The sequence below is a fragment of the Triticum urartu genome, chromosome 3A (genome assembly GCF_056163025.1).
Source record: "Triticum urartu cultivar PI428250 chromosome 3A, HENAU_Tu73, whole genome shotgun sequence".
Lineage (NCBI taxonomy): Eukaryota > Viridiplantae > Streptophyta > Magnoliopsida > Poales > Poaceae > Triticum > Triticum urartu.
The window spans coordinates 264,778,726-264,792,009 of record NC_141875.1 but is presented as its reverse complement, the minus strand read 5'-3'; positions in this window follow the sequence as shown (position 1 = coordinate 264,792,009).

The following is a 13,284-nucleotide window of genomic DNA, read 5'->3' as shown; positions in this document are numbered from 1 at the left end:
TCAACGGGCGGCTATAACTCCGGCTTGGATTCCTGTGTCCAAGGTGAGGGCCAGTCAACAACCATTTGGGTGCGTCAGATCTCAGTTGTTATACACTCATCGGATAGTATCAATGTCGGTTGAGCAGTCCTGATGTTGGAGAAGAATTGTCGTTTCCTCCCCCTTAAGCAGAAACTGGGGCGGCTTAAGCGTCACTACAATGACATGGGGGAGCTCATGGCGGCTCTCATCAAATATGTCGATTTTGATAGTACCAAGGACCCCGACTCTGATGAAGAAAGGGCGGGTAAGGGAAAGAAGAGTAGTAGTGCGAAGGGACAGCAGCATAACATGGCGCGTCACGGTGGCAACAGTAAACACAAGGCTGAGGGCAGTTTAAACTTTGTGGCCAACACCAATGCGCAAAACAATAATCAGCGTTGGAAGGGAAAGCCACCCCGGCTTGGAGGGCCAAAATTTAACCTTGAAGCAATGATGAACCAACCTTGCCCAAAGCATGGCACGCAAGAGAAGTCGACCAATCATCTGTGGAGGGATTGCTTCATTATGAGGGAGTATAGGAATTCCAATTTTTTCCAGAATAATCATGGCCCGAATGGCGGTTCAGGATCTGGCTCTCACGGGCCTTGCTTTGGTGGTGGCGGTTCAGGATCCGGCTCTCACGGGCCTGGCTTTGGTGGTGGCAGTTCAAACTCTGGTTTCCAAGGCCAAGGCAATCAAGGTGGTTTTAATCAGCAGTCTGGTCAAGGGAATCAGCAGCAGCAATCTGGTTATCAGAGTAATCCGAAGCAGTTGAATAGTGGATAGTATCATGTGTTCACTACGAGTTCGTGTAAACGGAACCAGAAGATTCATAAAAGGGTGGTGAATGCAGTTGAGCCGGTGATTCCCCATTACTTGTGATGGTCTGAACATCCCATCCTTTGGAGCCGTGCGGATCACCCACCTCGGGTTGACAATCCGGGTCATTTGGCTTTGGTGGTTACGCCTCAGGTTGGAGGGTACAAGTTCACTAAGGTGCTCATGGATGGAGGCAGCAGTATCAATATCCTTTACTACGAAACTTTTCGTCGTATGAGTTTGACTGATATGGACCTTAAGCCGTCTGACACTATTTTTCATGGTGTGGTGCCTGGTAAGTCGGCATATCCAGTGGGCAAGATATCTTTGGAAGTGGCTTTTGGTGATGATCATGATTGCAGAGTTGAGACATTAACCTTTGAGGTGGTCAAGATTAAGATCCCTTATCATGCTAAGTTCATGGCAAGACCCTGTTATGTTTATCTGCAGCTCAAGATGCCGGGTTACAAGGGTACCATCATAGTGCATGTGAACAGGAAGATAGATTTGGAATGTGAAGAGGGTGATGCTGCGTATGCTGAGTCTGTTTGTGCAACAGAACAGTTGAAGTTTACAAAGATAATGTTGACCCGGCAGATATGACACCTTCGAAGAAGCCCACCATCAAACATGACCCTCTGTTGAAGTTTAAATCGGCAAATGACACTAAGTTGATTGATTTTGTTCCTGGCGATTCATCCAAGCAGTTCGGTATCAGTGCCAATCTGGATCCAAAATAGGAAAGAACGCTCATTGAGTTCATCCGTGAGAACTGGGACATCTTTGCATGGAAGCCTTCAGACATGCCAGGTGTACCGAGGGAACTCGCTGAGCATACTCTCAATATTGATCCGAAGTTTAAACCGGTCAAGCAATTCCTTTGTCGCTTCAATGAAGAGAGGCATAAGGCCATTGGTGAAGAAGTGGCCCGGCTCTTGGCAGTTAGGTTCATTGTTGAAGGTTTTCATCCTGAATGGTTGGCTAACCCGGTGCTGGTGCTTAAGAAAAATGGTACTTGGCACACGTGTGTGGATTACACCGACCTTAATAAAGCCTGCCCCACTGATCCTTTGGTCTTCCCCGTATTGATCAGATTGTTGTTGCCACGGCGGGTGTGATCGTTTGAGTTTTTTGGATGCTTATTTTGGGTATCCTTAGATCAAGATGGCAGTTAAGGACCAAGAGAAGATATCCTGCATCACTCCCTTTGGAGCCTTCTGCTATGTGTCTATGCCCTTTGGGCTCAAGAGTGGCCAGGCGACTTACCAGCGGAAAATTGCCTTCATGGTCAGATTGGACATAATGTTCATGCTTATGTGGATGATATTGTTGTGAAATCCAGGAAGAAGGAAACATTGATAGATGATTTAAAAGAGACCTTTGACAATCTCCAGGTTTACAAGATGATGCTTAACCCAGCCAAGTGTATCTTTGGTGTACCAGCAGGCAAGCTCTTGGGCTTTTTGGCTTCTGAATCAGGGCATTGAAGCTAACCCGGAGAAAATCAAGGCTATCAGTTCCTTGGCTAAACCGGCGTGTATTAATGATGTTCAGCGTCTGGCGGGTCGTATCACGGCCTTAAGCCGGTTGGGAGAAAAAGCTATCCCTCTATAACAAATGATGAAGAAAACAGATCACTTTGTCTGGAGTGATGCTACTGATCAGGCGTTTGAAGCCTTGAAGAAACAGTTAGCTGAGCCGTTGATCCTTGTTGCTCCTATTGATAAAGAGCCCTTGTTGTTATATGTGGCTGCCAATAGTCGAGCTGTCAGTGTAGCAATTGTTGTGGAAAGGAAGGAACTAGGTAAGGAATATATGTTTCAGCGGTCGGTTCATTACATTAGTGAGGTGCTCATTGAATCCAAGCAGAGATATCTGCATTGGCAGAAGCTGGTATATGGGGTGTTCATCGCTAGTCAAACGATCAAGCAATATTTCCTAGGTCATCCCATCACTATGGTTAGTTTTGCTCCTTTAGGGGATATTATTCAGAACAGAGAGGCCACGGGTCGGGTAGCCAAATGGGCCATTGAGCTTGGACCCCATGGTTTGAAATATATGCCTCGGAGATCTATCAAGTCTCGAGCACTTGTGGATTTTATCAATTACTGGACTAAGTTGCAGATGCCTGAGGAGAAGCCGGATAGCACATATTGGACTATTCACTTCGATGGATCCAGGTAGTTGGAGGGCTCGGGGGCTGGAGTTGTTTTGACTTCCCCACAAGGTGATAAGTTCTGTTATGTTTTAAGGTTGATGTTCTCTTGTACTAACAATGCAGCTGAGCATGAAGCCTTGCTCCATGGTCTTTGGATGGCTAAGGAGATGAATTTGAGCCGGGTGAGGTGTTTTGGTGATTCATATTTGGTGGCTCAGCAAGTTTCAGGCACATGGGATTCTAAGGACCCACTCATGGCGGCTTATTGCCGCAAGGTTGATGCTATTGCTGGTCATTTCAAAGGTTATCAAGTGGAACATGTTGATCGCAGGAAAAATGAGGCCGCTGATGCTTTGAGCCAGTTAGGGTCCCAGCATAAGTCGGTGCCACCTAACGTTTTCCTTCATAGTCTGCATAACCCTTCAGTCAAATTGCCTACGGAGGAAGATCTTGCTATTCCTGACCTAGAGGCAATGGTGGCGGCTCTTCATGCTATTCCTGAAGATGAAACTTTAGCCAGGCAGATAACCCGGCGGTCTAAGTCAATGACTATTGTCAATGGAGAGTTGCATCATTCCAGTGTCACAGGGGCGTTTCAACATTGTGTGTCTCCTGAAGAAGGTCATGAGATCCTACGAGAGATTCATGAAGGAGATTGTGGTCATCATGCCGGCTCTAAGTCTCTCATAGACAAGGCTTTCCGTCATGGGTTTTATTGGCTGATGGCTCATGCTAATGCAGAGGATTTGGTCAGTAAATGTGATGGCTGTTAGAAATTTTCAAGATGGGCTCCTGTGTCGACTCAAGAATTACAGATGGTTCCAATTACTTGGTCGTTTGCAGTCTGGGGCTGGATATGGTTGGACCTTTCAAACAGTCCAAAGATAAAAAGACTCAACTTTAGGTGGCTGTTGACAAATTCACAAAGTGGGTTGAGGCAGAGCCGGTCAGTAAGTGTGATGCGGTAACAGCGGTTCAGTTCATCAAAAAGGTGATTTTCCGGTTTGGCTTTCCTCATAGCATTATAACTGATAATGGCACTAATCCGTCCAAAGGTGCTATGAAAGAATTCTGTCAACGAGAGCATATTCGTCTTGATGTATCATCAGTGGCTCACCCCCAGACCAATGGCCAAGCTGAAAGAGCCAATCAAGAGATTTTGAGAGGCATCAAGCCCCGGCTTATGGTCCCTTTGTAGAGGACTCCGGGTTGTTGGGTGGAGGAATTACCCTAAGTGTTATGGAGTATCAATACCACTCCCAACAGATCTACAGGTTACACGCCTTTCTTCATGGTTTACGGAGTAGAGGCGGTTCTCCCTAGTAACATCCGTCATGACTCGCCCCGTGTGGCGGCTTATGTTGAAGATGATAATGAAAAGGCACGTCAGGATGCTCTTGGCCTATCAGATGAGGAGCGTGACCGTGCGGCAGCTCATTCGGCAATTTACCAGCAAGATCTGCGTCGTTATCATAGCCGCCGGGTTAAAACCAGGACCTTTCAAGAAGGAGATTTGGTGCTCCGGCTCATCCAACATCAAACTGACATGCACAAGCTACCCCCACCTTGGGAAGGGCCCTTTGTGGTCAGCAAAAATCTATACAACGGGTCATACTACCTTATGGATGTTCGAGACCACAAGGACGCACGCACGTCGGAGGAAGAAACCCACCAGCCGTTGAATATTGCTCATCTTCGGCCTTATTACACCTGAGCCACCGGCTCTTGTGATGTACATACTTTGTCCATGTATATATTATGATGAATATAATAAGGCTGGCATCCCTGATAATTCAGGGCCTCTGTCGTTTCATTTCTAAGAATATGAGTCTTTATTGTCCCTTCATACGATCACTTGGGGGCTTCCTGCTTATTGAGCATATCTATGACTACCCTCTTGATCCGGCTTGAATGCCATGATTACAAAATACTTGGGGGCTTCCTGCTCATTGAGCATAGCTATGACTACCCTATAATCTGGCGTATACGCCTGAAATGAAATATTACTTGGGAGCTCCTTGTTACTGAACAAAGCTTTGTTGACCCTTGTGATAGGCTTGCGCCAGGTGTATTCACCAAAAATATGGGTTATCCTGCCTTAGTTTGCCTGCCACTCCGACCAGGTAATCCTGGAATGACTCGTTGTACTCTTGACAATCAATCTTATAAAGACCCTGAATTTGTCAAAGTTAAAACAGCGATTGGTCATGTGAGGCCCGGCTTACGGGGTTGAATTAAGGTTTAACTCAGCGATTGTGCGGCCCTTGAATAGCACTTGAAATTGAGGCTTGGTAGCCTATGAATGCCTTGTTTTTTCTGGTTTATGCTTTGGTTTGAATATTTTTTGAGGTTCATCTTTTGTGCCATATTGATATATGGTTGAAAACTTATTAGGGCCATGTTGCCTTAATATGAATCTATCCGGCGTTCTGTTAACCTGGCCTGGCTTTGGACTTTAAGTCACCAGTGTATGATTATGTGCTTGGAGTACTCGCTCTAAACTTTGGGATGTTACCCCTTGCTGCGTATGGCGTTGTAAGCCGGCAGTATGAATAAATTGAACAAGGCATTGTTCTCTCAATCTTTGGGATGAGACCCTTACTGCATGATGTCTGATAAGCCGACAATGTGAACAAATATCACATGCATGATATTTATTTGTTATGATTATATGAGGTTTTGATAAACCAGCCCTGGTTATGGACTATTTAGTCATCGGTGGTTTTTATATGGGGTATTATGACCCGCCCTGGGGTAAACCGCCCAGGCACTTGTTAAGTATGGTCTGCATAATTGATGATATCATGAGCATAAGTGGCAGATCTTCAAATGATGGATCGACAGTGTTATGCAAATAAAACATGCACGATGGCACAACAGATCATTGTTTGTAACTAGCCTATTACAAGGCATCTGACGGCCCAAAAGGATAAGTGTTTTTGAAGGCATGGCATCCATGTGTTATGGCTGGTAAACCGGCTCATGAATTACGACTTCTACTCTTGGCGGGTTGAAGCCTCTGGATCATCCTGCGCTTCTTCTTCTTCGACTCCTTGATTATCCATTGGCTGGAATTCAGGCGTAGCCCAGTTGATACCAGTCAAAGCTCTAAACACAGCCTCATCATCAATAAGGTTTGATGGATCAATGCCAGGAGCGAAGGTGTTCTTACGCGTCGGTGGGATGAGATCCACCTCTTGATGAACCAGCATCTTCATCTTCTTGTTTTCCGCATCATAAGCTGCCTGATATTGGGATAGATTGGTCTCTTCAGCCAGCTTGCTCGCTAACGAACGCATTGCTCTTGCTATTTCTGCAAAGTCATCAGCGATGAAGGGAGACCCATATTCTTTTACACTCAGGCAACCATTGGCCAAGTCTTCTGGATCAAGATCTGCTTGCCATGCCTTCGCCCAGCTTAAGGCAGTCAAGGCGCTGGCTCTAGCAGATGCTCGCTTTAATCATCGATCCTTTGGGGCAGCACCGATAATCTCTTCAATGTTTCCTTGATGAGGGTGGGTGGATGTTTCTTATGAATAGCAGTAGCAATGGTCCGTTGAGCACCAGTGTATAGTTGTTCTACAAGGGTATAGACAGCCTTAAGCTTGATGCGCATGTCTGAGCCCAACTTGATGCTCCAGGAGCCTGTATCAGTAAAGTTATTCATAAATCGACACATGATTATGATATGACTACTGGGATAAAGGAGTTATTTTTACTACTTACCGAAGATGGTTGATGTCATGCTATTGATCTGATGCTTTAAACCAGACAACTCGTCATTCACCGGTTTAAGAGCTGCCTCGGCATCCTCTCCTCTCTTTAATAGAGCCGCCTTCTCGGTCTCCCAGCCAGTTTTATCAGCACTGAAGCTTTGTTTGAACTGCTCAATGTTTTCCAATGCAGTCTTCAGTTCTGACTTAGCCTTGGATGTCTCAGATTGCTGAGTTTTAATATTGGCCCTTAGATCATTTATTTGCGAATCCTTTTCACTTAGTTCAGTGTGCGACATGAACAAACATGGAAGGTATTATTATCATGCTTATTTTTGAAGTCCCAAGCACAATACAAGTATTTTCCTTGGCACTTGGGGGCTAATGCCCATTGCTCTTTTTTAAGACAAGTTTATCTGATAACCCGGGCAAAATGATATGATCCGTTTTATAAAAGCTACATATTGGGATATTGGTTTCCACCATGGTGATAAGTCCTGGTTTATTCATACTAATTAAGCCAGCCCTTGGGGGCTATAGATGCAAAGTTGGTCACTGGTAATTGAAGTCCCGGCTTAGCTTGATAGTTTAAGCCGGCCCTTGGGGGCTACTGGTGATGATGTTCATCTATTTGTGGCTATCTGAAAGTCTACAGTATATTCGATTCTATCATATTCTATAGACTTGGTGGCTGGTAGTAATATATTTATGAAGAAGATTGTGGTAGATTACCTCGAAGTGCTCCTTCATCAAGTTGACCAAGCCAGCTTCAAAATCACGGCTGGTGTGAAGGCGGTTTAGATAACCAGAGTGGATCTCTCGATCGCTAAATTGAGAATAGGCTTCAACATCAACCTTCCATTTGCCTTGGTCAACAGCAGAGAACTCCTCCTTGGCACTGTGTTTGGACAGGGCGATGGGATTGCCCGGGGCTTGATAAGCCGTCCTAGTAACCATTATATCATCATATTCATGAGCCCGGTGAGCAGGACTGGGCGGCTTATCATTTTTTGGATCAGTGTCCATGGCATCTTGAGTGACGGGGTGATCTTCTGGAGGGGGATCATCCATAACAGCTTATGATTCTTGATGCAAGATCTGAGTGGTGGCATATTGTGTCGGTTCAACAGTCTTGGGCTCTTCAACTGGTTTGTTGATTTTCTGCTTCTTGTTGAGCTTGGCCATAGCACTGAAAAGGAAGCATTAGACAGAGTAAATATGACAATTAAGTGCATAATTCAAAAGTGGGTAAGATTTAATGTTCTCACCCAGGCACAGTTTTGAAGGCCTGGATTTGAGTCGTAGTTGAGTGGTCGGAGGAGGAATGAGATGTTCCCTGATAGTTTGAATCAGATGGGTTAAGAGGTTGTCGAAAAAGACCCGCCTTTGGATAAGATAAGTCAGAAATGGTTGAAACCTCCGGTCGATGTATGCGAGGTGCTAGGGTGTTCGGTAAGCCGGAGGATAAAACTCCACCGCCGATGTTCTGGGTGGTGCGGCAAGCTTCATGTTGTTGCTTCTTCAAAAGAAAGTTGGGATCCAAGTGAGCTAAAGGGTGAGAAAATCTTACTGTCTGGCTTGCTTGTCGAGTTTTCTGTGTTGGCAGAGGTTCTGAGCCAGAGGAAAGAGTAATTACCTCTTTGTCATCTGCACGGCTGGCCTCCACATCATCCTGATAATGGTCATTGTCAATAAGATGTACAAAGAATGAGCCAAGGGAGTCAAGTTCTACCTCTGACTAGTCATCATCATCATCATCATCATTATTGTCCAAGTTGAATAACTTGGTGGGATTGGTCTTTTTCATGGAAGGCTTTTTCATAGCCTTGCTCTTGGTCTGAGTTTTCCTGGCTGGCTTATCCTGTAGCTTCTTGGTCCAAAAAGGTGAACCGGCCTGCAAAAATTGAATGAGTGTGAACAGTTAGTACAAATGAAAAACATGATTCAAGTGTGAACTTGATTGAAAGCTTACAGCTGGTGGTTTGTTCAGAATGTAGAAAGGGCTTAATCCGACTTGGTCATCTCATTGATGTCTTCATCAGTTAATTCAATTTGACACTGGCGTTGGGGATTTGATAACTCGTCGGTATATTCATGTATTAAACCGGCACGGCATCTTAGAGGTAATACTCTCCAGGCGACCTAGCATCGAACCATATCAATTCCAGTCAATCCATCAAGGCCTGGATCTTTGAAAAAATTGGCATGTACTTCTTTCGCTCTGCTGTACTGATGCGATCTAGAAGGGGATGCCTGTTGCTAAGTCGGTTGGCGCGATAACCCGAAATAGGATTCTCCTCTTCAGGAGAAGTGTCCTTGCAATAAAACCAAGTCGGGTTCCAGTCCTTGGGATGACTGGGCAAGGTGGCGGCTGGGAAAATGGCTTCTTTACGTCGTTGTATGGAAATTCCACCTAGCTCTAGGCTGGGCCCATCCGTGAATTCGTTCTGCCGGTTTAAATAATAAAACTCCCTGAATAATTCTACGATGGGCTCCTGTTGAAGGTACACCTCGCAGAATACTTGGAAGTGGAAAATGTTTGAAACGGAGTTTGGGCCGATATCTTGTGGATGGAGTTTGAAGAAATGCAACACGTCATGAAAGAATTTTGAGCCAGGAGGGCTGAAGCCCCGAAGCATATGATCAATAAAGACAACTACCTCCCCATCCTTGGGTTCAGGAGGAGTTTCGGTGCCTGGGACCCTCCAATGGATGACGTCCTTTTTGGCTAGGACACCTATCTGAACATATTCATTCAAGTCTTCCTCGGTGACCCGGGAAACGACCCAATTGCAAGCAGTGGCAGTTTTGCCCATTTGGAGATTGAAAGCCTAAAAGAAAGAAACATTACTGGTTCAAAACTGTACTAGAAGACTGGACCATAGGTGCTATAAACGGCTGATAGGTTAAGTCAGACGATGAACATTGAAATATGCACGTATTCATATTGGCAGTTTAAAGGGGACTAATGGTACCTACCGGGTTAAGATTTCTACTGTTAAGCCGGACAGAGTTTAAAATAAAGTGTGTTGTGTAGAGCCAAATTATGAGGATGAATAACCAAGCATGGTTAAATCGGAGAAGTATTGCCGTTTTATGCAAGCTATGAAGCATACGATGGCGGTTCAAATAGGGCCTGGTGTTGCATGGTGGTTCACAGTTTATGATATAAGCCGCCATGGCAGTTATGGTACTTTAGATCTATCAATAAAATTTTTGCTATGTGAGGGATAAACAAATTTCACAGGCTGGGGCTATGATTTTGGATCTACGGCAATTCAGGAAAGATAGTAAATGCTAAACCTAAGGTGGCGGCGGTAAAAAAAAGTTTGGGTGCTCTGATGAGGTCTTCTATGGAAAGATGTTGTTTGATGATAAAAATGAATGCTAAACTACTACCGCACAAGGTACATGACCTATTTTAGATTAAAAGATACTTGAGTTGTATAGAACGGCCAAGAACACCGATGAACAGAGTAAACCCTAATGTAGATTTAAGGATTGGGGAGATAACACTTACGGATACCGATGAGCAGCGGTCGTGCACTGGCGTTTTCTGGTTCGGTTAGGGTGATGCAGCGGCCTGAGTTGATGCAGCGGACGGAGGTCGACGGCGGCGGAGCTCGAGCACAGGTGCGGCTATGCGAAGGAGGAAGCCAAAGACGAGGAAGCGAGGGGGAAAATGATAAAGACCCCCGTCCCTTTTTATAAGAGGGTGGATACAAGGCATGTGCGAGAATCGAGCAGGCCGAAATCATCATGTGGCTATATGGACGCCTCGATTTTCAGGATGGTCATTAAGATAAGGATTAGTTAAAGATATTATGGGCCTCGTGTGAAATTAATGCGAAATGACGTTATGGTGGTTTAAGAAGGTTCTGTGAGCTGACGTCATGGCAGGGTTACAGCAAGGTTTATCAAGCAAGTGATGCAAGATTTTGACAAGTCAGGTATTGAAGATTGATGTGAACAAGTTCAAATCAACCTGGGGCCTAATGTTGGGGATACAACTATTGGGTATGAACCGCCCAGGAGGGGCCGGATTATACCATTGCTGACTTATCAATGAAGATGGCAGGTCATAGCAAGCCGATTGATGGCCCAAGACCCAGAGGCGACTTGAGGCCCAAGAGGATGAAGCGCCATATGTGTATAACTTATTTTGTAAGGCAAGTGTAGCTAGTCACCGAGCCGGACATGCTGTCTATGAGCCGGCTGGGACTCCGTGAGCCGTTGGGCGTCTTCCTGTGTATATAAAGGGACGACCGGCGGCGGTTTAGGGACAAGTAACAAACAATCGATAGCTTGGTGATCGAAACCCTAGCAATACAACACAAAGCAGGAGTAGGCTTTTACCTTGTTGAGAGGGGTCAAACTTGGGTAAACTCTCTGTCTCCTTTGTCCCGCTTAACCCCTTTAAGCTAACCTAGTAGCGATGGCTCCACGACTAAGTCCTTGCTCTAGGACATCTGCCATGTCAAGTCCATGACAAGGATGTTTCGTTCCATCTCCTGCATAAGGATTAGCTAGCAGTTATTCTATCATACCCGAAGGAATTTCATATTCAATATTTTTAGTAGGTGTAGTAGGTTGTGGGGTAGCTTGTCGGCATTCTGGGAATGGGGGTCCCCAGACTTGCCTACCTGCAGCCCGCAGCGTGGCTCCACCAGTGGCCCTGTACGGCCCATCTTCACCAGCAAACACTCAAGACCCTCACGAGGGGCCAAGCCTCAGAGGTGGACGACGCAAGACCTCCTCAGGGGTGGCCTCACCAGGCTGGCTCGCGAGGGGCGGAGAGATCAAGGAAAGGGACACCTCGCGAGGTTTCTATGACGCAAGCCATGACGACTGGAGCCAGGCGGGCGCCAGCGCGCAGTGTCCTCGTTTCCTCTTTGGTGCTAAAGGGGCAAGCATAGGCGAGGAGTCCCGAGGCATCATGCAAAGGTTTCCATATCAGTGCAACAAGACCAAGACCAGCGGGACGGCAGGACGGATGTAACGCCCCGTATGTAACTTGCCATATTTGTATTCCAACTCTTGCCATTTTCGGCACTAAGTTATGATATTCCCTCGTGGTAGGGTTTTGTTTTCGTTTTGATTTTTTTCCATGTCATGCATCTCATATCTTGTCATCATGTGCATCGCATTTGCATACGTGTTCGTCTCATGCATCCGAGCATTTTCCCTGTTGTTCGTTTCGCATTCCGGCACTCCTATGTCCTCCAGCGTCCCCCTTTTGCCTCTTTTCGTGTGCGAGTGTTAAACGTTATCGGATTGGAACGATACTTGCCAAGAGGCCTTGGTTCACTACCGGTAGACCGCCTGTCAAGTTTCGTGTCAATTGGAGTTCGTTTGATACTCCAACGGTTAACCGAGGAACCGTAAAGGCCTCGTGTGTGTTGCAGCCCAACACCCCTCCAAAGTGGACCAAAACCCATCTAAACCTTCTCCATCCTATCGGTCCTTCGATCACGATCGCGTGGCCGAAAACCGCACCTCATTTGGACTCTCCTACGTTCCTCTGCCTATATAAACCCCCTCTCCCCTGAAATTTCGGACAAAAACCACCCCTAACCCTAGCAAATCGCCCGTCTCCGCCACCGGACACGTCCGGTTCCCACCGGATGAGTCGCCGCCGCCGCCCGCAGCCAGTGGCGTGCTGCCACGTGGCATGCAACCGCTCGCGCCGCCGTGGCCCGCCGGGCCCAAGCATGGCCCTCCCGGCCCGAGTCGCCGCCCGCCGCCGCCTGGATCCCGCGCCTCCCGAGCGCCGCTCGTCCCCGCCGCCCTGCTCCGCCGGTGCCGCCTTCGCCGCGCCTCTCCATCGCCAGCGCCGGATGACGCCACGGGGTACCGCCGCCCGCTCCGTCCGCGGCATCGCCCCACCGCCTCCTCTGCTCCTCATCGCCGGCAGCGGATCCGACCGCCGTCCTCTGCCTCCTCTCCGGCCACCGGCTCCCTTAGCGTCGGTGCCTCCCCGAGCGTGCTCCAGTCACCTCCTCCAACTCCGGCGAAGTCTCCGGCCACCTCGGTTCACGTGCCGTCCAGATCCAGATCTGCCTACAGTAAACCCTAGTCGATTTTGCCTAAGTCCTTTTTCTGTATATTTTTTTAGCTATCTTCATCATACCATATCTCATCATCCGTAGCTCCGTTTTGCGCGTGTGATATATCAAATTGTTCGTCTGGATGTGCTCTTCATTTCGTTCCATAGCACCATGCTTGTTTGAGTCCATATTGATGCCTAAAATGCTGTTGCAAGAGTGCTATAAAATGTTAGTTTCTATTTCTTAACAGATTATGAACATTTGTCATTTTTGCCATGATTGTTGTGTGCCTCCTATGAACTTGAGCCCTACATGTCCTTTGGGCTATGCCATGCCATCTTTACAGGTGTGTATGCCATGTATTTTTGTGATAAATGTGGTGACTAGCACATGCATGCAAAGTAGCTCTCGCGATGTTGCTGATTTCAGGGACATAGAATTCTTCTAAGTCATTTCCCTAATGTTATTTCTATGCCACGTATTCATGTTGCTACAAAGTGATCCATGCCTCTTTTGAGCATGTTCA